At 45.0% G+C, this 27,366-nt stretch overlaps 1 protein-coding gene across 2 annotated transcripts in view; it reads left to right on the top strand.

Moving 5' to 3' along the window:
• The first annotated feature begins 4,260 nt into the window (after positions 1–4,260).
• SH2B3 (SH2B adaptor protein 3) overlaps positions 4,261–27,366 on the top strand; it is a 229,453-nt gene continuing 206,347 nt past the window's right edge. For both annotated transcript variants that reach the window (XM_075323834.1, XM_075323823.1), the window contains exon 1: positions 4,261–4,735. The gene's annotated coding sequence lies outside the window, so the exon portion shown is untranslated. The remainder of the gene's footprint in view (positions 4,736–27,366) is intronic.

The raw sequence follows: 27,366 nt of genomic DNA, 5'->3' as shown, positions 1-27,366 counted from the left end.
CGTGCAGGCTCGTGAGGGGAAAGCAGAATCGGAGGAGCGGGTGAGTGACCCACGCCGCTATGTCCCGGAGAGACCGGTCGCTGCGGCCGAGGGGCCCGGTCTGCCATCGCTCAGCCAGCTGCGTTCCCCGCTGCCCGTATTGGTCGGCGCCACCCCGCTGGCCAGCCCGCTGCTCCCGAACCCGACAACAGATGACATCACTCCCGCCTGCGAAGATCCACCTGCAGTTGCTGCCCGCGAACGACAGCTTGCCCGGCCAGCCCCGACCCCGCTCCCCTGGAGGGTGCCCGCTCCCCAAAGGGAGCCATCCAGCTCGGAGGCGGCCGCACCCAAAGAGGCCCCGGCAGTCCGCCCGGCCAGTACAGAGGCGGAGGGTAGCCCGCCTCAAGCCCGGAAGGTGACGCTGACCGCTCTCAAACTCCTGGGCTAGGCTGAGGCTGCGGAGGTTTGCCGCTGCAAGGCAGCAAAGCAGGCCGCGACACAGCGGTGCCCCCCTAACCAGAAGGTGACGGTCGTAGCCCGCATCGGGGGGTACCAGCTGGGCCCAACCCCCGCGCTGGAGGAGCCGCCATGTTGGGAGTGGCAGCCAAACCTGATGGGCCGGGAGACAGAGGCCCGGGAGAAAGAGAAGGCTGCTATCCTGGCCCGCACCGTAGAGGCAAAGGACGCTCTCCGGAGAGCCTCTCCCGAAGCTCGGGGCCCGATCCTTGAAGGTCAAGTCCGGCAGTTCTACCCCCGGCGTGGATGGGGGTTTATTCACGAGCCAAGCCTGGGGGTCGAGGCGTTCTTCTCCAGGCGAGATGTGCAAAGTCGGCTGTCCCAGGGCCATCCGGAGCGTGACCTCTGTGCGGGAGAGTTGGTCACATATACCTGCCACCTGGGAGAGAGGGGCTGGTTCGCCCTGGATGTTCAGAGAAGGGTGAGCCATGATGACCACGAGCAGCCCCGGTCACCTCCTCCGCCATACAGTCCTAGGGCGGATCCGGAGGAAGTAAGTGGCGATGGTTATCTCCAGTAAAGGCAGCGGTCCTCCGTTGCAAGCAAGTTGTCCCCCATTGGGACCCTCAGCAGAATAAATGACAAAAATCAACCGAAAAGATCATCTGATTAGCTACAGTGATTATCCCGGCCGTTGCCGGCAAGTTGTCCCCGGAGGGACTCTGTGTGTTTTTACCACCCACATGAGGAACTACTCATGAACATGGCCGAGAACTGTCAGGCCACCCACGAACTGGTGGGCTTGTAAATAGTTTTGTGGGATGGAAACCGTTGCCGCCTCCGGAGAAGCAGATTGGAGGAAGGGCCCGCAGCAGAGCAGGCTGGGGCCCGGCCACCACCAGGACCAGTGGCCATCCTCCGGGGGTCAGGGGTCCCCCTGGACGTGGGGTCCCCTGAAGTGACAGCCGGGTGCGAGTAACCGTACCCGTTCCCGCTCGGGTAGCCTGAACCTGGACTGGGGTCAAGGGGTGCTGCCCACTTCTTAGGGGCATGATCAGGGCTAGGTTGCTTGGGTGGGAGAGCGGAAGACATCCGTCCGTTCGTTATTATTAAGTGTTTTGATATGTGCAACGTTTAAGTGACCTAAAATGCTTGTGTTTTGATATGTTGACATGCTATTTATGTTTTTTTACAGTTTTGAAAAAAAAATAAATAAAACCGGTGATGGATGGGCAGCCCGCGGACGCATTTCACCAAGGGGGAATATGGCACCCTGGACTAGCCAGGTCGTCACAGGTAACACTCACACACCCCCACCCCCAACTAGACAGTAACATTAGCCAAACACAAAACCCTTGCTGCCTCCCTCCAGGGTCTGATGTCCACACCAGGTGGGGCGGAGCCAAGCGGTTGCCCCCACCACCGAGGAGTTCACAGGCCTGGAGGCGGGAAAAGTGACAGTTTAGTCCAGGAGGTGGAAGTGAGAGGAGTGAAGTGAAGAGTGTCTGGTGTTTGTGGCCCAGGACAGACAACAAGGTTGGCAGACAGTGGTGGCCGTCTGCAGGAGTGGTGAATCGACGCGGAACCGTAGGACCGGGGTCGGGCAATGGCCCGCCGGTACCGACCGGTGAGCGAAGTGAAGCCAGCACACACAGACAGGGCCATCGGACCCCGACTAGGCTTGGAGTCGCCGTCAACAGTCAAATCCGAGTGTGACAGGAACCCCAGGGGTTTCCTAACAGCCAAAGACCCGATAGAAGGCAACCGCCCACACCGTGAGGGTATACAGCTACCGCCTAAGGCTAGAGACCCAAGGGCAAGCGCCTGCGGGCAAACGGGCTCCTCCGGCATCCATACACCGGGGAGCGGACTACCGTTGGGGATCCACCGTAGTCAAACAAGTACACAAAGGTGCAGGGAAAGACAGCCGCCATCACCTGTCCGGGGAGAGACACTTCAGCCGGCTGCGGGACCCGTCCATCCAGCCGTTTGGTTTACCGAGGACTTTGTGCATCTCTTACTGAGTACACCCGTGCCATCCGGCACCGCGCCGCGCTGTCCTTGCAACCCTGCACCTCACCAACCCTTCCTCCCCGTCACACCACCGGGCCCCGGGACCACCGATCCCTACCCACGGAGGGGGAAAACAACATCCCAGCTGCTCCATACCATCGCTCCCGGGATCCCCGTCACCAGCACCGGTGGTGCCTACCTTCACCACAACCCGTGGGTGGCGTCACGGACTAAATCCCCCAAACCAACCACCCCCTTCACTCATGGGCGAGGAGCGCCGCTCGAGTCCCCGGATCCGGCCCACCGCTCGAGCCACCGAGCAGCAGCAGCTGCAGCAGCGCCGGACCCGAGCATTAGCGAGCGCACCAGCGGCGTCCTCCCCGCCCGCGGCATGCACATTCCCTGTAGTGCTGTCCTGTCACTGTGCAGTGGAGGAGGAGCGGTGTGAGCCCAAGATCTGCACATTCCCTGTAGTGCTGTCCTATCACTGTGCAGTGAATGAGGAGCAGTGTGAGCCCATGACCTGCACATTCCCTCGAGTACTGTCCTGTCACTGTGCAGTGGAGGAGGAGCGGTGTGAGCCCACGATCTGCACATTCCCTGTAGTGCTGTTCTGTCACTGTGCAGTGGAGGAGGAGCGGTGTGAGCCCATAATCTGCACATTCCCTGTAGTGCTGTGCTGTCACTGTACAGTGGAGGAGCAGTGTGAGCCCACGATCTGTACATTTCTTGTAGTGCTGTCCTGTCACTGTGCAGTGGAGGAGGAGCGGTGTGAGCCACGATCTGCACATTCCCAGTAGTGCTGTGCTGTCACTGTGCAGTGGAGGAGGAGCGGTGTGAGCCCATGATCTGCACATTCCCTGTAGTGCTGTTCTGTCACTGTGCAGTGGAGGAGGAGCAGTGGGAGCCCACGACCTGCACATTCCCTGTAGTGCTGTGCTGTCACTGTGCAGTGGAGGAGGAGCAGTGTGAGCCCACGATCTGCACATTCCCTGTAGTGCTGTCCTGTCACTGTGCAGTGGAGGAGGAGCGGTGTGAGCCCATGATCTGCACATTCCCTGTAGTGCTGTTCTGTCACTGTGCAGTGGAGGAGGAGCAGTGGGAGCCCACGACCTGCACATTCCCTGTAGTGCTGTGCTGTCACTGTGCAGTGGAGGAGGAGCAGTGTGAGCCCACGATCTGCACATTCCCTGTAGTGCTGTCCTGTCACTGTGCAGTGGAGGAGGAGCGGTGTGAGCCCACGATCTGCACATTCCCTGTAGTGCTGTCACTGTGCAGTGGAGGAGGAGCGGTGTGAGCCCAAGATCTGCACATTCCCTGTAGTGCTGTCCTATCACTGTGCAGTGAATGAGGAGCAGTGTGAGCCCATGACCTGCACATTCCCTCGAGTACTGTCCTGTCACTGTGCAGTGGAGGAGGAGCGGTGTGAGCCCACGATCTGCACATTCCCTGTAGTGCTGTTCTGTCACTGTGCAGTGGAGGAGGAGCGGTGTGAGCCCATAATCTGCACATTCCCTGTAGTGCTGTGCTGTCACTGTACAGTGGAGGAGCAGTGTGAGCCCACGATCTGTACATTTCTTGTAGTGCTGTCCTGTCACTGTGCAGTGGAGGAGGAGCGGTGTGAGCCACGATCTGCACATTCCCAGTAGTGCTGTGCTGTCACTGTGCAGTGGAGGAGGAGCGGTGTGAGCCCACGATCTGCACATTCCCTGTAGTGCTGTGCTGTCACTGTGCAGTGGAGGAGGAGCGGTGTGAGCCCATGATCTGCACATTCCCTGTATTGCTGTTCTGTCACTGTGCAGTGGAGGAGGAGCGGTGTGAGCCCACGATCTGCACATTCCAGTGCACGCCTGCCTGCAGTGTGGCTCTGGTGACAGCACTGTGTAGCCCGGATTGTGACCCTTTCTCGCCTCCACATGCAGAGGACACTGCAGGACAGATAGAGGCATTCCTGCCGCTGCAGCTTTTACATAACTCCTCATTCTCAGCATGGGGAGCGCGGCTCGTGCAGCCACCAGCGGGGATCCGGCAGCGACAGCTCACTGATCAGGGATCCACTGCGGACAGTAACCTGGGATCTGGTGACCCTGGATCTGGTGACCTGGGATCTGGTGACCCGGGATCTTGTGACCCTAACTGGCTATTACAGTGTGAGCGGGCTGACATGCTCGGAGCCCGGCAGCCTGCCCGTGTCTGACACGCAGGGTGGCTGCTGCTCGGCTCGTCCGTGGGAAGTTATGGCTTGAGACAACATGGGGGATCGGAAGAAAAAAGGCTTCTGCAGGTAACGCGGGCGACGACAGTGTGACTGCACACATGGGAGGCGTGCGACACCGCGACCGCTGCGGCCTGTCACGACATACAGGAGTGTCTGCAGCCCCTGGGAGACTGAACCCCCAGCACGCTGCACATGGGACGTGGGGGAGTCATAGCTTTATAGCTTTTATGGGTAGAAATGGCCGTATAGTGCGCAGAAATCCCTCTGCCCTGTGCTGTTATTATGTACATCGCTACAGCCTGTGCTCGCTCCATTACAGAGGAGGGAGGGTTTTCTGAGGTATTTGTGCTGCAGCCGCCCTCATGTCCCTGTGTGGTGACACCATAATACAGTGTCAGAACATGCACATGGCTGCTGCCCTCCATAGGTCCCATACATAGGACTAGTGCTGTGTGCAGGGTCCATTGTACCCTCATACATTATGGGGTCCTTATTACCTCAGCCCCTTAGTGCTGTGTGCAGGGTCCATTATACCCTCATATATATGGAGTCCTTATTACCTCAGCCCCTTAGTGCTGTGTGCAGGGTCCATTATACCCTCATATATATGGGGTCCATATTACCTCAGCCCCTTAGTGCTGTGTGCAGGGTCCATTGTACCCTCATATATATGGGGTCCTTATTACCTCAGCCCCTTAGTGCTGTGTGCAGGGTCCATTGTACCCTCATATATATGGGGTCCTTATTACCTCAGCCCCTTAGTGCTGTGTGCAGGGTCCATTATACCCTCATATATATGGGGTCCTTATTACCTCAGCCCCTTAGTGCTGTGTGCAGGGTCCATTGTACCCTCATACATTATGGGGTCCTTATTACCTCAGCCCCTTAGTGCTGTGTGCAGGGTCCATTATACCCTCATATATATGGGGTCCTTATTACCTCAGCCCCTTAGTGCTGTGTGCAGGGTCCATTGTACCCTCATACATTATGGGGTCCTTATTACCTCAGCCCCTTAGTGCTGTGTGCAGGGTCCATTATACCCTCATATATATGGGGTCCTTATTACCTCAGCCCCTTAGTGCGGGGTGAAGGGTCCATTATACCCTCATATATATATATGGGGTCCACTTAGTGCTGTGTACTGTCCCCATGGCCGCTGTGAGGGGTTTGTGCCCTTTGTGTCCTGTTTGCTTTTACCCCTATAGAATGTGGCCGTTCTCGTGTCACTGGTGATACAGGACAGTCAGTCAGGAAGCTCATGGTAACATATCCGGATGTATCAGGCACATTGCTGTATGGACTCCCCGTGTTCAGTGCGGAAGCCCCGCCGCTGTACACAGTGCTCGGCCTGCGCCGTCCTGTCAGTCCTGCTACATAGGAAATAGCCGTCTGACATATACGGGATAATGTGTGTATGTGCTGCATTCACTATAGCCCTATTACAGCGCCATCTGCAAATATTCTGAAATATGTTGTTTCTTCCCCAAATTCTTAAAATTATTTACTGTGTACAGGGCAGCAAATACAATATATATTATGGCACTGCAAAGAAAGGTCACTCAGGAGATCTGCATCTATGGCTTTAAAGAGTTTCTTCAAAGAGTAACCTCGTATTAGAGTTTACAGGGAATGAACATAAAAAATAGAATTTAACTTCAAATTTCCTTTATTTTGCACCAGGACCGCTATCATAGCGCAGTGTTTATATCAGTGTGTGTGAGCCAAAAGCAGAATTGGTGGCAGATACAGAGGGGTCCAAATCTCTCTGTTATGGTGTATGTGTATGTGTGTGTGTGTATATATAGATGTGTGTGTGTGTTTGTGTATATATAGATGTGTGTGTGTGTTTGTGTATATATAGATGTGTGTGTGTGTGTGTGTGTTTGTGTATATATAGATGTGTGTGTGTGTGTGTTTGTGTATATATAGATGTGTGTGTGTATATATATATGTATGTAATGTGTGTGTGTGTGTGTGTGTATATATATATAGATGTGTTTGTGTATATATAGATGTGTGTGTGTGTGTGTGTGTGTATATATATGTGTGTCTGTGTGTGTGTGTATATATGTGTGTGTGTGTATATATAGATGTGTGTGTGTGTATATATAGATGTGTGTGTGTGTATATATAGATATGTGTGTGTGTGTGTGTATATAGATGTGTGTGTGTGTGTGTGTGTTTGTGTATATATAGATGTGTGTGTGTATATATATATGTGTGTGTTTGTGTATATATAGATGTGTGTGTGTATATATATATAGATGTGTGTGTGTATATATAGATGTGTGTGTGTGTTTGTGTATATATAGATGTGTGTATATATATATATATATATATATATATATATATGTATATATACTATATATATATATATATACACATATATATGTATATATACTTTTATACATATATATGTATATATTTCTTTTATATATATATATATATATATCACAGTGGATGGTGGCATATATATATATATAGCAGATTGTAGCATATATATATTTTTTTATTTATTTTAATTTTTTTTTACATATATCTTTGTACACAGGGGATAGTGGCATATACAGTATATATACTGCTCAAAAAAATGAAGGGAACACTTAAACAAGGATTTTGTATTTTGGTGTTCACTTTATTTTTTTTATATCTATATCACAGTGGATTTTGGCATATATATCTATATATATGTATGTATATAATCTAGAAATATATGCACAGTGGTGTGTGTCATATATTTATATATACATATATATATATATATTTATATATATCTTTGTACACAGTGGATGGTGGCATATATATATCATGCATAATCTACATATATATATTTTTATATATATATATATATATATACACATATATATACCTTTTATAAATATCTATATATATGTACACTGTGGATGGTGGCATAAATATATATATATATATATAATATCTACATATGCTGTATATACATGGCGGTTTGCGGCATATATATCTACATATATACATATATATATATATATGTACACAGCATATGTAGATATTAATATATATATATATATATATGTATATATATATACACACACACATTTATATACATACCTATACACATATGGTGGGTTTTCAGATAAAAAATCCAAAGCAGCGCTGTGAATATGATTGTTAGGAGATAACGTGCAGTGTATTGTGACAGTGACTTTGGATTTGGACCCTGCGGCAATTTCAATGTATAGTGCAGATGTCGGCACAGGTTGCACCTTTTATATGCAGAGAGGACAATGCGCGGCTAACCCCCACTGCCATCACTGTGCATCTCACTTCTGTACTCCAAAAAAAGAGCACATCCAGCACGTCTGGAATAGTGCAAACTTTATTTTCTTCCATTTAATATTAGCAATCCAAGGATGGGATATCAAAGAGGTCAGAAGACAGAAGTCCCAAGGGAGAACATACTATACTGGTTAATATGCTCTCCCTTGGGACTTCTGTCTTCTGACCTCTCTGATATCCCATCCTTGGATTACTAATGTTTAATGGAAGAACCATGTTGGAGTCTTACAGACGTGATGGGGGATGTGCTTTTTTATTGATTGCTTTACACTGTGGATGTGGGATCCATTGCAGTCGCTTGGACAGATGAGAGGCCATGTCACTTCTGTACTTCCATCAATATCCATAATAATAATAATAATAATAATAGTAATGTTCATTTCTATATAGCGCCAACATATTCCACAGCGCTTTACATACCTCAGCAATACCGGCCCCATTGGGGCTCACTATTTAAGTTCCCTATCTGTATGTCTTGGACAATGGTAAGAACCCACCTGCGCTTTCCGGCCTAACATAAGGCCTCATTCAGACAACTGTGGATCACGGACGAGTTCTACCCATGATTCTGACTAATAGAACACAGGCTTATTATTAAGGTGCTGCTCATATGTCCGTACGTCATGGTCCGTACGTGATGGTCCGTACGTCATGGTCCGTACGTTATGGTCCGTACATCATGGTCCGTACGTCATGGTCCGTACGTCATGGTCCGTACGTCATGGTCCGTACGTCATGGTCCGTACGTCATGGTCCGTACGTCATGGTCAGTACGTCATGGTCAGTACGTCATGGTCCGTACGTCATGGTCCGTACGTCATGGTCCGTACGTCATGGTCCGTACGTCATGGTCCATACGTCATGGTCCGTACGTCATGGTCCGTACGTAATGGTCGGAATGTCATGGTCCGTACATGTTTCACACACATATCTGAATTCGGCCTTCGTGCTTATTCAGACTTCTGATACAAGTTCTGTCCGTGTTTTTCACTGATAGCACTCGTACCTGTGATAATCTATGGGGCAATCCACATGTTCAGGATTTTTCACTGCCCATGCAATCCACGGAAAATCGCACAAACATCCAATTTTGATCCAATCAGTAATGCAAATCTATGGGTCCATGAAAAAATCGGAGATGTCCAAGTGTGGGCATAGACTGTCAGAAAGGAGAAGGCTTTGAAACTTTTCTTTTTTTTTGAGCTTGAGAAAAACTGATGACACTCGGATCACAGTCTGATCAAAGTCTAATCCCAAAAAATCGGTCCGTTTTTCTTATATGTGACCGGACGTCTGAATTCAGCCTCAGATGTAGCTGTAGAAAAGTGAACGAGATTTACTCGTGTCATAAACTGCTTACTGCAAAGAATCAGGGGTTTGCAGCTATATGACAAGTGAATTGTTAACAGGATGCAAACATGTAAAATGTTTCTTTCATGTTAGATGGTATCTTTGTAAGGAAGCCAGTCACAAACAGACACACCATTAATGTGATCTGAGGGATTTCCCCCAATACCTCCCCAGCAAGGGTACACAAAACCTCAGCGTCATCTGGAGCAAAGCATGGTGTTGGTAGCTCATGTTTTTAGGACAGTATTGTTTATTTGGAAATAGCTGATGTTTTGTAGAAAACACAATATAAAATAGCAAAGGCCTTTATAGGCTGGGACCTAGTGGTGAAAAGATGCAGTTTTTATTACCACGGATTTGCCTATAGCAGCTCAGATGTGTATTTAGTAGGGGATCCATGGCTGAAATCAGCGGCTGATCTGTACAGGATAAGCCCCATTCAGCAGGGATACTTCACATGGGGCTTTTCTGTGCTGCATCTGTAAGAACAATGAGCATGCCCTTTCATGTGGCTCTCTTTCTGTGGTATGTACAAAAATCTACAGATTTTTTCCGATTCATGTGAATAGAGATACAAAAACCTAGATGTGGAATCTTAGCAGATTTTAATAAGGATTTTAGTGCTGTTTACAAGAGCTTACAATCTATACAATTTTATTATCACATCACACATACATTGAAATGTCTAATTTCCTAGTTTTAGGTTTTAATATATAGAAATGAATGGGTTAACAACATTGCATTTCCTGACTACAAGTGAGCAGTGGTGGGCTTTCTACAATGTTTGGAATGTGAATGTTTTCTAGAATGAGGGGGAATCGATGTGCAACCACGTCTATGCTGAAATACAGAAAACATCCTGTTACCTGTAGGGTATCCTCACCAGCGGATCTGAACCATAACACCGCATTGTAGGCTTTGGCTCATACATATCGCGCTTCTGGGACTGGGCTCATTCTTCAAACAAAAATCATAGATTTTAAGAAAAATAAGATAAAAAATCCGGAATCAGTTGCAGGATGCCTTTTTCATAAGAGCCCCTATACAGTCAGTGAGGCCCTCCGAGACAGAACAGAAACCTGACCACCACGGAGGTATTGCTCCTAGCCCTGTAGCTGTTATCCTGTGCTATTGAGACAACTGCCAGTATATTGTGTAGGGCCTATATTCTCACCTTGTGGTATATGTACTCCAATGGGAACTTGCTAAATTTTAGGGGGTACTAACAGTATCCTCACACAGTATATGATACTATCATTGGGGTTACATTAAAGCACCACTCGAGCGGGAGGAGGGAGGGTTTCAGCCTCAGAGTGGTGCTTTTAATCTAAGGTTCATGCTCCTACTCTTATTCTCTCCTTCCACCGTCTTCACCTTTTATTGAATTCTGTGGCACCATCTTGTGACCGTAACGTCTGACTGGCCAGAAGAAGTTACATCACAAGCTTTTAATGCAAGTCTGTGAGAGCCAGAATGAGGCTCCCATAGAGTTGTATTGAAGAATGACCCTCGGCGCGCTCCATGAAACACTGGTCACAAACTGCCTGAGTCCGACGGGAGTGACGGTGATAGAAAATGAAAATGCTTGAAGATGAATATAAGACTAGGGTCAAGGACCTTAGATTAGACGCACCACTCCAGCTGTAAAATAACAAGATAACGCTGGAGAGGTGCATTAATGGAATTTATTAGAGCAAGGCATATTTTACTTACTCCCTACAGTAGTTTGTTACTGTGCATTTATTACGTAATAGTAAAGAATGTGTAGATGTTCGACTTTTTTTAGTTTATTAGCATACATTTCAGAATGTATTAACACTTAAAGGACAGAGGGCTGAAAGTAGGCCTGCAGGGTCAGACTACCAACTCTGTCTGTATTTTGAGAACATAAATAGAGATGAGCCACCACCCTAGTGTTCGAGTTCAGTTCGGTTCGTCAAACTTGGGGTGTGTTCGTCGAACGTTCGTTGAACACTTTCGAACACCATTGAAAACAATGGCAGGCAAACACATACAAACATGCACAAACACGAACGCACACACACATATTATGCTCACCTTACCTCCCGTTCCATCGCTGGCCTCCTGGGACTTGCAGTTCGCTGGTACAAGATGTAACCATCAAGACCGATGCCGGAAATTCCGCTGACAGAGCACTGACGTCAAAGGCAGGAGCCGCTTGCCTGTGATTGGCCAGTGCGCTGCCTTTGAGTAGCGTCTGACAGAGAGAAGTTCCTCCCTTGTCGCGATGGTTACCTGATACACATCCTGTAGCGGTGAAATACGTGTGTTGGGTAACCATCGCGACGAGGGAGGAACTTCCTCTGTTATGCACTACTCAAAGGCAGCGCACTGGCCAATCAGAGGCAAGCGGCTCCTTCCTTTGACGTCAGTGCTCTGTCAGCGGACGTTCCGACATCGGTCGCATGGTTACCCGATACACATCTTGTACCGGCGAACTGCAAGTCCCAGGAGGCCGGCGATGGAACGGAAGGTAAGGTGAGCATAATATGTGTGTGTGTGTGTGTGTGCTTGTATGTTTGTGTGTGTTTGTGCATGTGTGGAATGGCACAATAGGGGACCAGGATGGGACATTTAACAAATTGTGGAAGGAATTGTCTGCATTGCAATGATTTCCTATGGGAAATCTTGCTCTGCTGAACGAGTAACTTGGTTAACAAGCACAGTCCCAGAACGGATTGTTCTCGTTAACTAAGGTTCCACTGTATTAACATTGAATGACAGTATTACTGTGAAAAGCCAGTTACGCTTTTGGTGATCGAACGATTATCGAACATAACCTCGAACTGTTGAACATGAAGCTAATTGTTCGCGTTCATCGAACGACTCTAACATCACCTAAAACAGGTTAAATTTGAGATTGGCGAACAGTGCGATTCAAACACCGCTCATCTCTAAACATAAACACATAGCTCGGATGTGCTTTATTAGACAGTAGGAGATTTATATTTTTGGATAATTCACTAAAGAAAACTAAATACCAAAAAATAACTTTCATCCTTTTTACTAATTGTGATTTTTTTTCTTTTGATTTTGGCAGTAACCACGTTGCCTGTGAAGAGCAAGAAATAGATGTGCTTTACAGCAGCCACATAGACATAAAACCTGTAAAGTTGTACTGGTCCTGCTCTGAGGCCTGTGCACACACACTACTCACAAAAACAAAGGGATATTTGGCTTTCGGGTGAAACTTATGGAAAACGTAAAAACTTCACACTACAGTGATATCTTATCATGAAACTAGAGCAATTGCGTAGAAGCATGCAATGGTGATTTCCTCATCCCAAACAATTTATTGAAACAAAAGCCAATAACAGTGTTAGGTACACTCCCAAAAAATGTCAATGCCTCAGTAACTTGTCATGTGGCCTTGAACATCTACTAAAATCTACAAACGACGTCTCATGCTGTTGATAAGTCGAATTATTGTCTGCTGAGGCATGGCATCCACTCTACTTGAAGGGCAGCCCTTAGGTCATTGAGGTTCTGGGGTACACTTACAGTTGACTACACGGTTATTCATCTGATCCCGTTGGTTTTCTATGGGATTCGGACCTGGAAATGTGAAGGCCGCTCAATTTGAGGTATCACAGTCTCCAGTAGCAGCCGTTCCCTAATTATACAACCTCAATGAGCTGGAGCATTGTCAGTCATGAAGATGAAATTAGGCCTGTGTTATTGATACAGAGGCACAATGACTGGATTATGATGTTATTCAAGTAGTAGAGGTTTGTCACTGTACCATTCACAAAGTGTAGGACAGTTATGTATTGGCTAGACACATCTGCCCACACTGTAACCCCAACACCAAAGGATCATCTGGTGACTAGTGACTGATGCATAGTCATCATTTTGGCGGTCATCATTTTTGTTTGGTGTGTTCTGGAGGGCAGTGTTCACAATGAAGCGGGCATCAGTGCGGGATGTAGCCAAAGGACGCCCACTTCTATGCCTTTCTTTGACTCTTCCAGTCTCTCTGTATCTCTGTTGCAACCTGCTGCTGACACTGTGACACTCTAAGCTCAGTGGCCACTTTCTGAGGACATCTAGCTTAAAGGCTTGCAATGGTGAGGTACTGTTGATCAATTGTTAGGTGTTGTCTTGGTCTCATGATGTCAAAATGGAAACCGCGTGATGACAAGGACTGTTGAAAATCACATTAAGTTTACCTGAAAAGGTTAGAGTGCATTTTAGGATCATCCTGAAATTTCACACGAAAGCCAAATGTCCCTAACTTTTTGTGAGTAGTGTATATTCCCTTTAATTAACGTTGTTTGCAAAGTTGCTACTTTTATTCATTTGCATTTTACTAAATCAATTAAAATGTACTGCAAAGATGTACATATTCTGTCCTGGTTCTAGGTTTCATTTAAATTAAAGAATTATTCACAAGATTTAACTTTATCACGTATCATATGGATAGGTAATAGTGTTTTTAATAACCCTTAAAGGGAACCTGTCACCAGATTTGGCTACTATAAGCTGCAGCCACAACCGGTGAGCTCTTATATACAGCATTCCAGAATCATGTATATAAGAGCTCAGGTCACTCTGTAGAACGTAAAAATTACTTTTATTATGCTCACCTCTAGGCAGTCCGGTCCGATGGGTGTCGCTGCTCTCCGGTCCGGCGCCTCCTCTCTGCGGCGATCGTCGTCCTCCTTTTACCCAGTCGAGTATGGATGACGTGTCCTGCGCAGGCGCACTTTGATCTACCCTGCGCATGTGCAGCGGTCTTTAACCTGTTCCTGCACCTGCGCATTACAGTACTTGATCTGCCCTGGGTAGGGCAGATCAACGTGCGCCTGTACAGGACTGCAATGCCGGCCTGTGTGGCTGACGGAGGACACGTCATCCATACTTGGCTGGGTAGAAGGAGGACGGTGATCACTGCAGAGAGGAGGAGCCGGACCTGAGAATAGCGACACCGTTCGGACCGGACCGCTCCCTAGGTGAGTATAATAAAAGTGATTTTTACGTTCTACAGCGTGGCCTGGGCTCTTATATAGAGCAAACTGGAATGCTGTACAGTATATAAGAGCTCACTGGTGCTGACCGCAGCTTATAGTCACCAAATATGTGGTGACAGGTTCCCTTTAAGTGAGGCCTCATATACAATTGGTAGTTGTTGCCCAAACCATTATTTTTCTAGCAGCTTTCTCTCCCTGTGTTCTCTTTGAGAGAGCTGCTGGCTGAATCCAATGGCAGCGGCTTATCTTCCAGAGAACAAATGGATCTGCAGTCCGAAATCAGACTTGCCAGATCCTTTAGTCACCCGAGATCACCTGTATGGGAAGAGTTTGGAGACCCCCCCATACACATTGGATTGTTGGCCGACCTCAGCTTTATTTCCGGGTTCTGCCGACCTTGTGTGGTGGCCCTGTTTCATCATTAGGCTCTTCTTGTAGATGCTGTTGAAGACCACATAAATTAGTCACGTTTATTTGAAAAAATAAAAACGCATTTTCGTTCATCTCTTGTAATGGTGCAATTAAGGCTTTTATAAACACAATGACATCATCTGAAAATCTGACACACGCCAAATCCCTAGAGAGGGGGACGTTTGATTAATCCTGGTGCATGCATTTGTCACTGATCTATTTTATGCCGTGTAAGATTGTCACTAAATTGACAGTTTCACTTTCACAAAAACCACAGTGATTGATTTTTTGTCTCAGATATGAGTGTGCAAACAGCAACATGTTTACATTGACAACGGTCGTGTAGTGAACGTCATGTTCTTCCCTAGAACATATCCATATCAAGCTGAAACATTTACTCTGTGACAGTGACACTCATCCAGAGCGGAAATTGCTCCACACAACTGTACTTGTGCAGATCTCAGGGAGCTGGATTCTGCTCTAAGAAAAGCCCTGTTACATTTTTTCAGTCTATTGGAATGTAGCATTCAGAGAGAAAGGGAAAGTGCGAAATCTGTGTAAGAGACATTTATTACCATTGCATAATCACAGATTGATCAATGTAATTGTATTTTTCATGTTTTATTTCTTCTTCAAGCTGTGCAACAAACATGCATCTGAATGTCACATGGTGTTCGGCTAAAAACTCACTGAGTGTCATGGCGGCATCAGACACTGTTCACACTGCAGACTCAGACGCCACACTGTGGTTTCTCTGGTGCTCCTGAGTAATACAGGCAGGCTTGGACGTAGACCAGCTGTGTGCTCATTAGTGATCAGGCAAGCAGGAGTTAATTTATGCTAGCCTGCTGGCTACCTCTACGATCGCATGTTGTGGGAAACCTATCACAGTCACTCCCTGCCTTTTTAAGACGGTGGAATCTGTCTTTCCATGCTGACTATAGCTTTTCCTAAACCTGTCCATGAGCTGATGTGTTCCAGTTGCTGGTGATTTATTGCAAACTGCTTGCTGTGTTGTGGAAATCCTCTCGTCGTCTGGTTACTTCCTCCCTGCTCTTTATTTCCTCCTTATCACGTATTGTCTTATACCTCCGTGTGTGCTAGCGGTGGTTTTCACGTTTGTTTCTTTCTGTGGGTTTACCCCCAGGGAGAGGGAGAGGGGGTATTAGATCAGGGCTGGTCAGGAGCAGGGCAAGGAAGGCGGTCCAGACATCTTCACCTTTAGAGGTACCTCTGGGAAAAGGGACAGCTAGGGCCCCCCTAGCCTGAGGGCTAGTCTAAGAGCCCCTGTCCCCTGTTATCTTCTGAGTCCTGACAGCGTTGGGTCAGTGTGGTGGCTGTGATGTGTTTAGGGACAGACGTTTTCCTTTACTTAGATCCAGTTTCATTTTTGTTATCAAATATTGAAGTCCTATACACAGTCCTAAAAAACAGCCATGTAAACTTTAAATGGCCTCAAGATAAAATCAGCATTGGTTTTTGCTAAAATTCTCCTTCCTATTATCAGTAAATACATTGCAGCACAGCATCTGAGAAGATTAAAGATGCTACAACCGCAATACTGGAGGCATCATCTGTCCTTTAATAACCAGGTCTTAATATTTTCTGGCTGGTTGATTCCAGAACATCAAGTAATTAAAAATATCTGTACAATAAGACATTCATATGTAGAGCACAAATGATAAAAATGAAGGTAGTGTAGTAGCACTGTCTCCAGCCGGTCCTGTAAAGCTTCCTGTAGGCCTCTGGAATGCCAGCATTCTGAAATGAGCCTGGGAGACTTCACTAATCATAACATTATGACATTTCCAGTATCTGGTTTTTGTTTAGCTGGAGGACTCCGTTCTTTACATCTCAACCTTCTCCCAACAAATCAAGCTAAAGATAAAATACTTCTGTCTGAGTGGAATTTGATTCATTAGAATGGAGCGAGGGTGTTGTGGTAGAATATGGATTTCATCGCTTGTAATGTTTGCTAGTAATATTTTTATATACTTTTACTTGTACACACATTCTTGATTTTCATAGTTTCAAGATTGAAAAAAAAGACACAGTTCCGTCGTTGAGGATCGAAACTCTATGAGGCAGATGTTAATTGTCCAATATCTGAGGACAAATTCCTTCCAGACTGTGGCAAAGAGATTAGTTCCCTGGATTAATGTCCCATCACAGAATCTGGTACCCATAGCCTGTAATATTATGTTTTTCAAGAAAAGCATCCAGGTCCTCCTTGAATTTTTTGAGTGAATCAGCCATTACAACAGTGTTCCCCAACTCCAGTTAGGAGCCACCAACAGATCATGTTTTCAGGATTTCCTTAGTATTGACCAGATGATAATTCCGTTACCTGATCTCTAAGCAACTCTTGAGGAACGGAGTTGGGGAACACTGCTTTACAACAGCATGTGGCAGAGAGTCCCATAGTCTCACTGATCTTACAGTAAAGAATCGCCTTCTGTGATTATGATTAAGCCTTCTTTCCTCTAGATCCATGTTGACCAACCCCCATCCTCAAGACCCACCAACAGTGCATGCTTTCAGGATTTCCTTAGTATTGCACAGTTGATAATTAAATTACCTTCCCAGGTGATGATTCCAACTCTTGTGAATTGCTAAGGAAATCCTGAAAACATGCATCGTTGTTGGCTCTTGAGGACTGGAGGTGGGGAACACTGATCTAAACATAGATGATGACCCTTGCCACCATTGTAGGCATAGGTGTTAAAAGATCAATAGAAAGATCTCTGTACTGTCACTTCAAATATTTGTACATTGTAATAAGATCGCCTCAGCCTTCTTTTTTTCCAAGTTTGATAACCTTGGTACTGTGGTCCACCCTTTCCCTTAATATCCTTAGTCACTCTAGTTCAGCTCCTGTCATGTTCTTCTTATACACCTGAGCCCAATATTATACAGCACATTCTAAGGCTATGTGCGCACGTTGCGTAATTGCATGCAGTTACGCTGCGATCTGCACCGCAGCGTAACTGCATGCATCCTGCGTCCCCTGCACAATCTATGGAGATTGTGCAGGAGCCGTGCCCGAAGCGCGCGTTCTAAGAAGTGACATGTCACTTCTTTCCTGTGCTTTGCCTGCATCCCCCGCCCTGTCTATGGGACGGGCTGCTGTCAGAGCGCATGGAATCGGCTTTTTTTCCATTACGGACTGTTTTCTGCAGCGATTTGAAGCGCACGTGTGCTCTTTAAATCGCTGCAGAAATTTCAGCAGGGCCAGTACGCAACCTGCGCACATAGCCTAAGTGTGGTCTGACTGATGACTTGTGTAAAGGCAAAACTGGTCTTGTCATGAGCATCTATGCCTCTTTCAATTTATCCCATTATTTTATTTGCATTACAAGCAGCTACTAGGCAATGGTCTCTAAAGTTGAGTTTGTTGTTCATCAAAAGACCCAGGTCTTTTTCACTCACAGTTTTTCAGTGTTTTACGATTTAATACATATTTGTACATTTAATTTCCTTGGCCCAAGTTCATGGCTTTACATTTATCTATATTAAATTTCAATTGGCGTTTCTCCACCCAAGCCTCAAGCTTATATATTTCTCTTTGTAATATTAAATTATTCTTCTCTGTGTTGATTATCTTGTGGAGTTGTGCATCATCTGTAAATATTGAAATTCTAATCTGAATGCCCTCAACCAGGTCAGTAATAAATATATTAAAAAGAAGATGGCCCAATACTGACCCTGGTGGCACCTACTGGTAACTGTGACCCAATCAGAGTGTGTTACATGAATAACCACCTTGTTTTACCTGTCACGCAGTCTTTTGTTAATCCAATCTCACTTTTTTTCTCTAGCCCTTATTTTTTGTACCAACCTTTTATATGACACTATCAAATGCCTTTAAAGAGTTCAGATAAACAACATCCACAGCCTTACCAAGATCCAGCCCTCATACAAGCTGATCAGATTAGTTTGATAAGACTGATCCCTCATAAACCCATGCTGATATTGGGTTATGAGGTTTTTTTATTTTAGATACTCCGGGATAACATCTCTTTATAACCCCAGTGAGGTTAAACTTACCAACCTATAGTTTATATAGTTTATGTTGCTAGCGATGTTGCTTAGTGTGACGGTACCTTAAGAGTTAGCTTTTTATCCTCTTTTGAATATTGGCACCACATTATCTAAACGTCTATAGACCCTGCTATTATGGAATCCTTGAATATTAGTAATAATTGCGTATCATATTTCTTAATTCTTGTAGACCTTCCTATCCAGATTTAGGGATTTGTCTATTTTAGTCTTTTGGAAGCATCGCTGTACTTCCTTCCCCCCACAGTGACATCAAATTAGGACTAGTTCACATGTTGGCTGATCCACAACATATTTTTTTTCCATCACATGTGAACATTGCCATAGTGTGATTTTTTTTTCTACTTACTTCAGGTTTCTCCACAACTCTAAAAAGATATTTGTATGTCAATAGTCTTTCTTTAAAACGAGGTGTAATATGGACAGCACCTAGATCATATTATTATTCAGTTGGATTTTGCCATTTAAGTAGAAAAGAAGTTTGACATTTTCCTACTTGGCGTAATATAAGAATTTCTGTGGAAGGAAGTGTAAGTGACTAAATGTCTGTGTTGTCCCAGCCTAATCCTGCTTCAGGGCTTCACGGCTTTTCACTTGTCATTGTAGTTTGGGTTTCCATGTGTAGGTGGGTGTTTGGTTGGGCAGGCAGGAACAGGACTGTAATAGAAAACAAGCAGTATTTTATCATCTCTGCACAAACATCATAATGGCGGCTAATACTGTTGCCTGTTGGCCCTTAGTTTGTTCACAGTATTAGGGTTCAGGGGTGACATGTTGATTATTTTATCTCACAGTCAGATTTTCTGTGATAGTTACGAGGATACAACTGGCATTGGGGCCGTTGCCTAATGCGGGCTTTACACGTTACGATCTATCGTGCGATTGCACGAGCGATCGTACCCGCCCCCGTCGTTTGTGCGTCACGGGCAAATCGCTGCCCGTGGCGCACAAAGTCATTAAACCCCCATCACACGTACTTACCTACCGAGCGACGTCGCTGTGGGCGGCGAACATCCTCTTCCTGAAGGGGGAGGGACACTCAGCGTCACAGCAACGTCACACAGCCGCCGGCCAATAGAAGCGGAGGGGCGGAGATGAACGGGACGTAAACATCCCGCCCACCTCCTTCCTTCCGCATAGCCGGCGGGTGCTGCGGGATGCAGGTAAGCTGTGTTCATCGTCCCCAGGGTGTCACACGATGAACAACCGGCGCCATGTTAAATAAACAATTTTTAAAACTCAGCGACGAGTACACAACTCACGATTTGTGAGCGATTCTGCTTCGCTCGGAGGTGCCATACGAGACGGCGTCGTGAACAATGCCAGATGTGCGTCACGAAAACCGTGACCCCGCCGATGCATCGCACGATAGCTCGTCTCATGTAAAGCCCGCATAAGACTATGCTCAAACCATCGTAACTTCGGTCCAAAAAAACTGGTATCACGTGAACCAATGTTATTCAGTAGGGGTGTTCAAGCTGATGGGTTTTTTTTAACACAGACCAAATGTCCACGTGAAAAAAAAATGGCAGCAGCACTATTTTTCTCCAGATTTCAGATGAGACTCACCTAATCAAATCTATGGGTGCTTAAAAAAATCGGATCCTAAATTCAACAACTGTATAACATTCACTTTTTACAGCTAAATTACAATTCTTTAACATAGGAAACTGTATTTGCCCTTGGAAATTTTAATAACTGCTGATTTATAAAATTGATGTTCTATAAATTGCATACAGGAGAAAAAACATACATATTTGGGGGCTGGATCAAAGTCGGATAATTTTTTTATATGCTTGTGGAAATTAGCCGTAGGCTATGTTCACACCTTGTGTTTTTGCTGCTTTTTTCTGCAGCCACAACCTGCTCTCTTGGCTTCCAAAAAGCAGGTTTTGCTGCATTTTCTGCCACTTATTTGTTGCGTTCTTTGGCTGCGTTTTTGGCCTCTTATTTGTCTACAATACATGTTTACGGCCCTGTGCGTTTTTACCCGTGGTTTTTTTTTGCGGTTTTGCTGCAGAAATTTTTTGAGAAAATGGTTGTAACCTTTCTGCAGACATTCCCCAGCAAAACCTATGGAAAAAAATAGCTGCGCGCACACTGCATTTTTCTCAAGAACATTCTTTCTGCAGAATTTCTTGAGAAATAGATTGTTCATGTCACTTCTTTTCTGCAGGTACCTGCATTTTTTTGCAATAGATAATGGTAAAAAAACGCAGGGACCAACCTGCGGTAAAAACGCACAGAAACGCGGTAAAAGCGCATGCATTTTTCAAGGCTTTATTGGTGCGTTTTTTTAACACAAGTGCACTAATCTTTTATGTTTAAACTGTGTTTATTAAGCAATATCGTACAAAGGAATATCAGTACAATATGCATATACATTTTTCCATGAAATACAGAAAAGAGAAACAAACTTGTAATCCTTTAGACTCAAGAAATTTCTTGAGAAAAATCCTTTTTCTAGTGTGCACAGGGCCTAAGGCTATGTGCGCACGTTGCGTTCTGCCATGACAAATATTCCGCAGCGTCACTGCATGTGCGTTTCAAAACGCTGCCGAAAAGCTGCGTTTTGGATGTATTTTGAATGCGGAATTGATGCGGGCTCTGCCCTAGACAGAGAGGGCAAAGCATCCAAAACGCACAAAAGAAGTGACATATTGCTTTTTAGAACGCAGCGATTCGGCCACAAATTTCAGCACGCAAATCGCTGCGTTCTAAAACGCAACGTGCGCATGGAATTTGCACAAGTTACATAGACTTTGCTGGGGACGCAGAATGCATGCGTTTACTCTGCAGTGCAAAGCGCTGCGTAAACGCATGCAAAATGCACACGTGCGCACATGGCCTAATAAAGTTAGTTTCATTCACCACAAACGCAGCAAAAGCGCAGCGGTTGCATTTTTCAATGTTTTTGCACTTTTACATTGCTTTTAATGGTGAAAAATTGCTTAAAGAGTCGACGTGATGCTTTTTTAAAAACTGTCAGTTTTCTATTTCAATCAGGAAAAAAAAGCAATTCTGTGCATGAGGTTTCTGAAATCTCACAGCTGTTGCTGGTACTGTAAAATGCAGCTTTTTATTTGCATAAAAGGAATGAAAAAACGCTGCAAAAAAGCTGCAAAAAAGCTGCAAAAAAACACAACATGTGAACAAAGCCTTAGTGAGCATTCACACATTCAAGAATATTGTCCGAGTGCTGTCCGATTTTTTAAAGTACAGTTCTCAGACCCAGAGAGTGTCACTTGTCCATTCACACTTTCGTGATAATAACAGATCCCAGAAAAAAATTCAAAACATGTCCTATCTGGTGTTGAGGATTAGAAAAGGATTAGAAAAGTGTGAATGTACAGTAAAATGAAATTTTAATAAAAAAATTTTTAAGACACTTACTTAACCCGTTCCCACAAAAGGACATACTATTCACATCTTGGGAAGAGGTCCTCACTTGTAGAGGGGGCACACGAGCTAAGCTCAGATCAGCCTACAGTCATGGCCAAAAGTTTTGAGAATGACACCAAAATGATATTTTCACATGATCTGTTGCCCTCTGGTTTTTAATTGTGTTTGTCTGATGTTTACATCACATACAGAAATATAATTGCAATCATATTATGAGTACCTAAAGGTTATATTGACAGAATGAGTTAATGCAGCAAGTCAATATTTGCAGTGTTGACCCTTCTTCTTCAGGACCTCTGCCATTCTCCCTGGCATGCTCTCAATCAACTTCTGGACCAAATCCTGACTGATAGCTGTCCATTCTTGCATAAGCAATGCTTGCATTTTGCCAGAATTTGTTGGTTTTTTGTTTGTCCACCCGTCTCTTGATGATTGCCCACAAGTTCTCAATGGGATTATGATCTGGGGAGTTTCCAGGCCATGGACCCCAAATCTCTATGTTTTGTTTCATGAGCCATTTAGTGATCACCTTTGCTTTATGGCAAGGTGCTCCATCATGCTGGAAAAGGCATTGTTGGGCGCCAAACTGCTCTTGGACAGTTGGGAGAAGTTGCTCTTGGAGGACATTCTGGTACCATTCTTTATTCATGGCTGTGTTTTTAGGCAAGACTGTGAGTGAGCCGATTCCCTTGGCTGAGAAGCAACCCCACACATGAATCGTTTCAGGATGCTTAACAGTTGGCATGAGACAAGACTGGTGGTAGCGCTCACCTCTTCATCTCCTAATAGGCTGTTTTCCAGATGTCCCAAACAATCGAAAAGGGGATTCATCTGAGAAAATGACTTTACCCCAGTCCTCAGCAGTCCACTCCCTGTACCTTTTGCAGAATATCAGTCGGTCCCTGATGTTTTTTTCTGGAGAGAAGTGGCTTCTTTGCTGCCCTCCTTGAAACCAGGCCTTGCTCAAGCAGTCTCCGCCTCACAGTGCGTGTAGAAGCACTCACACCAGCCTGCTGCCATTGCTGAGCTAGCTCGGCACTGCTGGTAGTCCAATCCCGCAGCTGAAACAGTTTTAAGATACGGTCCTGGCGTTTGCTGGTCCTTCTTGGGCGCCCTGGAGCCTTTTTGGCAACAATGGAAGCTCTCTCCTTGAAGTTCTTGATGATGCGATAGATTGTTGACTGAGGTGCAATCTTTGTAGCTGCGATACTCTTCCCTGTTAGGCCATTTTTGTGCAGAGCAATGATGGCTGCACGTGTTTCTTTAGAGATAACCATGGTTAACTGAAGAGAAACAATGATACCAAGCACCAGCCTCCTTTTAAAGTGTCCAGTGGTGTCATTCTTACTTAATCATGACTGATTGATCGCCAGCCCTGTCCTCATCAACACCCACACCTGTGTTAATGGAACAATCACTAAAACAATGTTAGCTGCTCCTTTTAAGGCAGGAATGCAATGATGTTGAAATGTGTTTTGGGGGTTAAAGTTCATTTTCTTAGCCAATATTGACTTTGCAAGTAATTGCTGTTAAGCTGATCACTCTTTATGACATTCTGGAGTATATGGAAATTGCCATTAGAAAAACTTAAACAGTAGACTTTGTAAAAATTAATATTTGTAGCATTCTCAAAACTTTTGGCCATGACTGTATACTGGCATGTAAGCCTACGGTCACACAACTGTAGATTCTCTCATCAGAGAAAATCGGATCGATTATGTAGATGACACTCTGATCACAGTTTGATCTGAGTATCAGCTTAGGGCGATCCAATTTTCTCAGATGGGAAAATTGGAGCACACTGTGAGGAAAAGATGGAAAACAAAATTTCTCCATCTTCTCCATTGTGTGGGTCCTCGGAAATAGGACTGCACTTGGATGTCATCCGAGCTCAGTCCACGGTTTCACACATACCCATAAGCGGGCTTTACACGCTACGATATCGTTAATGATTTATTGTCGGGGTCACGATGTTTGTGACGCACATCTGGCGTCATTAACGATATTGTAGCGTGTAACAGTTATGTGCGACCTAAAACGATCGCAAAAGCAGTAAAAATCGTTTGCCGCGGAGAGGTTGTACTAAAACAAAAAATCGTTTACCTCTCATTAGCGATGTTGTTCTTCGTTCCTGCGGCAGCACACATCGCTATGTGAGAAGCCGCAGGAGCGACAGACATCTCCTTACCTGCCTCCACCGGCTACGCGGAAGGAAAGGAGATGGGCGGGATGTTATGTCCCGCTCATTTCCGCCCCTCCGCTTCTATTGGACGGCTGCCGTGTGATGTCGCTGTGACGCCGCATGACCCCCCCCTTAGAAAGGAGGCGGATCGCCGGCCAGAGCGACGTCGCCGGACAGGTAAGTGCGTGTGATGGGGGTAAGCGAGGTTGTGCGCGACGGGCAGCGATTTGCTCGTGTCGCACAACCGACGGGGGCGGGTACAATCGCTTGCGATCTCGCTAGCGAGATTGCAGCGTGTAAAGCCCGCTAAAAACTTGCATAGGGGAGTAGCATCTGAATTGTCCTGCAAATTGCAGCATGCTGCGATTCGGCATGAGAAAAAAATCATAGCTCAACACTGCCCCATAGAATAACATAGGACTAAGTGCTATCTGATGTGTACGCTCCCGTGAGCGAGCCCTTATATAGCTGGCATCTGTCTCTCATAGCTGTGGCTGATGACATGTTCTAGCTGTGTGTATGTTAACTATTTAAATGCTGCTGTCAATTTAAATGGAATTGGGCTCCCATTGGCCACTTATGACCAATTGTGACAGCCCTGGAGCTGCTAAAAACCCCTGTCACTGTCAATTCAGTCCTCCTGTGAAGATCCGCCATAGGCTGAGCCCTATACGAGACCAAGATTTTTCCTATGTACAGCAATACTATGGATGAATCAATTGCAGGTTAAAATCTCATAAACAGACTAAAATATAATGTAGGGAAAAAAAGTTTTTAAAAATATAAATAATGTTAATAAAATGTAAAAGTACTAATCACCCATCTTTTCACCCCACTAAAAATTAATTAATGGTGTATTGAGCAAGGCCGTGGCCACTTCTCGAGTTCTGGCCCAGAGTGTGCATATCACACGCACACTTGACCACCATTGCCCGTAGACACAGACGAATCCTCGCAGCGCACAGTGTATGCACTGGGATGATCCACAAAGTCTGCAGTCACACAGTGTGACCACAGACTTTTCATTCTACGCTGCACAACCCCTTTAAATGGCACCCCTTATTTTATGTGTGTTGTGCTGTGTATGTATTTATAGCATATTGGGGGAGTTTGCTTAGATCGGCATTTTATACACCAGTCTTAAACCTGAGCCCCTTGGAATGAAGGACCGCTTTTAATTATTTTTTTGCATCTTTTGACTGTTTGTGCGCCAGAAAGTAAACTTTATGCCAGCTGTGGTCTGGTATAGATTTTCACAATAATTGACTCCACTTTTTGTCCTGAATATCAGTAAATTTGTGAAGCTGTGGAGGCCTTCGCCTTGCCCGGTATTGTGGAATTGTGCTGTGATCTGCACAAAGATGATAAAGCTGCATTTTTTGCGCAAAACTGACACGTGCCAATTTGCACATTTTGCAATATCATGGTATTGTAGTATATAGCATAAGCAACTGAACAATCACAGGTTGGTCTTCTAAGAGGACTAAAAATAAAGTAAAAAAATATAAAAATTAAAATCACCCCTATTTCTTCAATTATAAAGAAATTTAAAAAATAAAAATATTTGGTAATGCCGATGCATGTGGTGAAAAATGAGCAGGTCTATAAAAATATGAACCCATGCAGTAGAGATCATAAAAAAAATGCCAGAATTACATTTTAGTATCACCTCTCCTCTCTAAAAAAAAATTAAATAAAAAGTGATCAATTCATTTAATGTACCCCAAGTTGATATTATTGAAACCATCAGCTTGTCACGTAAAATACAACACCCCATACAGCTCAATTCGTAGAAAAATAAGAACGTTACTACTCTCGGCGACACAAACCAAAAAAAAAATCTGAATATTTTTTCAACACTTAAAATAATAAAAAAAATAATCTTTGCAAGTTTGCTATTGTAATTGTACTGACCTGAAGAATCATGTTTCCAAGTAATTTTTAACATACAATGAACACTGTAAAAGCAAAATCTAAAAAACTAAGGCGGAATTGATTTTTTTTTTCACCATTTTATCCCATTTGTAACTTTTTCCCATTTTTCAGTATATTATTTGGTAATATAAGTCATGTTATTAAAAAATTCAGCTTTTCTCTCCAAAAGCGAGGCTGTGTCGACGTAAAAAGAAAAAGGTTCTGGCCCTCCCTCTAAGAAGGGGAGGTAAAAATGAAAGTGCAAAAATGAAAACTGGCTACAGAGGCAAGGGCAAGGCAATCTATATTCAGGCATTGCGGACAGAAATTAAAAAAAAAAATAGGTCGAGGTTCTGAGAAATGGAAAAAATGCAAAGGAAAAAGAAAAATATATTTGCAACAAAGTCAATAATTTTATGACAAAATAAGTAAGAAAAGTAGGAGCTTTATCCTGAAACGCTCTCCGTGCTCATGCTGTATATTGCACGTTCAGCCTGGTGTCTTGTGTGACGTATTTCGGGCCATACTCCCATCTGTTACACGAGTGCATGGAGTCCTAGTACAGCCTCCGTCTGTGTTATGTGCGGGAGGAAGCTTGGCTAGTGGCTGAAGGGATGCTGAGTCACTTGCTGGCTGGCAGTGACAACTTCGATAGAAAGTCACACTGGGGGGCCCACTAAAGGGCAATAGTGCAGATACACTATGCAACACGTCCTCATACTAAATCCTCCCGTACACGTGGCCGCATTGTGTCTCCGGCAATGTATGTTACATGGGACGTTTACATGGCACTGTGTAAGGGCTCACAGATCAGGGCTGTCAGAATGTCACAGAAAAGGAGGTAACACCTAAAAGACTTGCACAAAACATTACTGGGGAGCATTAAAGAGTACGTTTCCAGTATTAGGGCCCTAATCAACCCCCATATTTCATTTTTATTGACTTATGTAGAGCTGATATAAGGGGGCAGATATGATGTGGTTATTCCAGTCGTACCTGAATTAATTTGTTGACTTCAGTTATGTACATTGGATGGGAAGACGGTGCAATTAAATAAAAGTCATTTAAGGTGA

This window comes from Anomaloglossus baeobatrachus, chromosome 1 (genome assembly GCF_048569485.1).
Source record: "Anomaloglossus baeobatrachus isolate aAnoBae1 chromosome 1, aAnoBae1.hap1, whole genome shotgun sequence".
NCBI classification, from domain to species: Eukaryota; Metazoa; Chordata; class Amphibia; order Anura; family Aromobatidae; genus Anomaloglossus; species Anomaloglossus baeobatrachus.
This window is presented reverse-complemented; position numbering and strand designations above follow the sequence as displayed.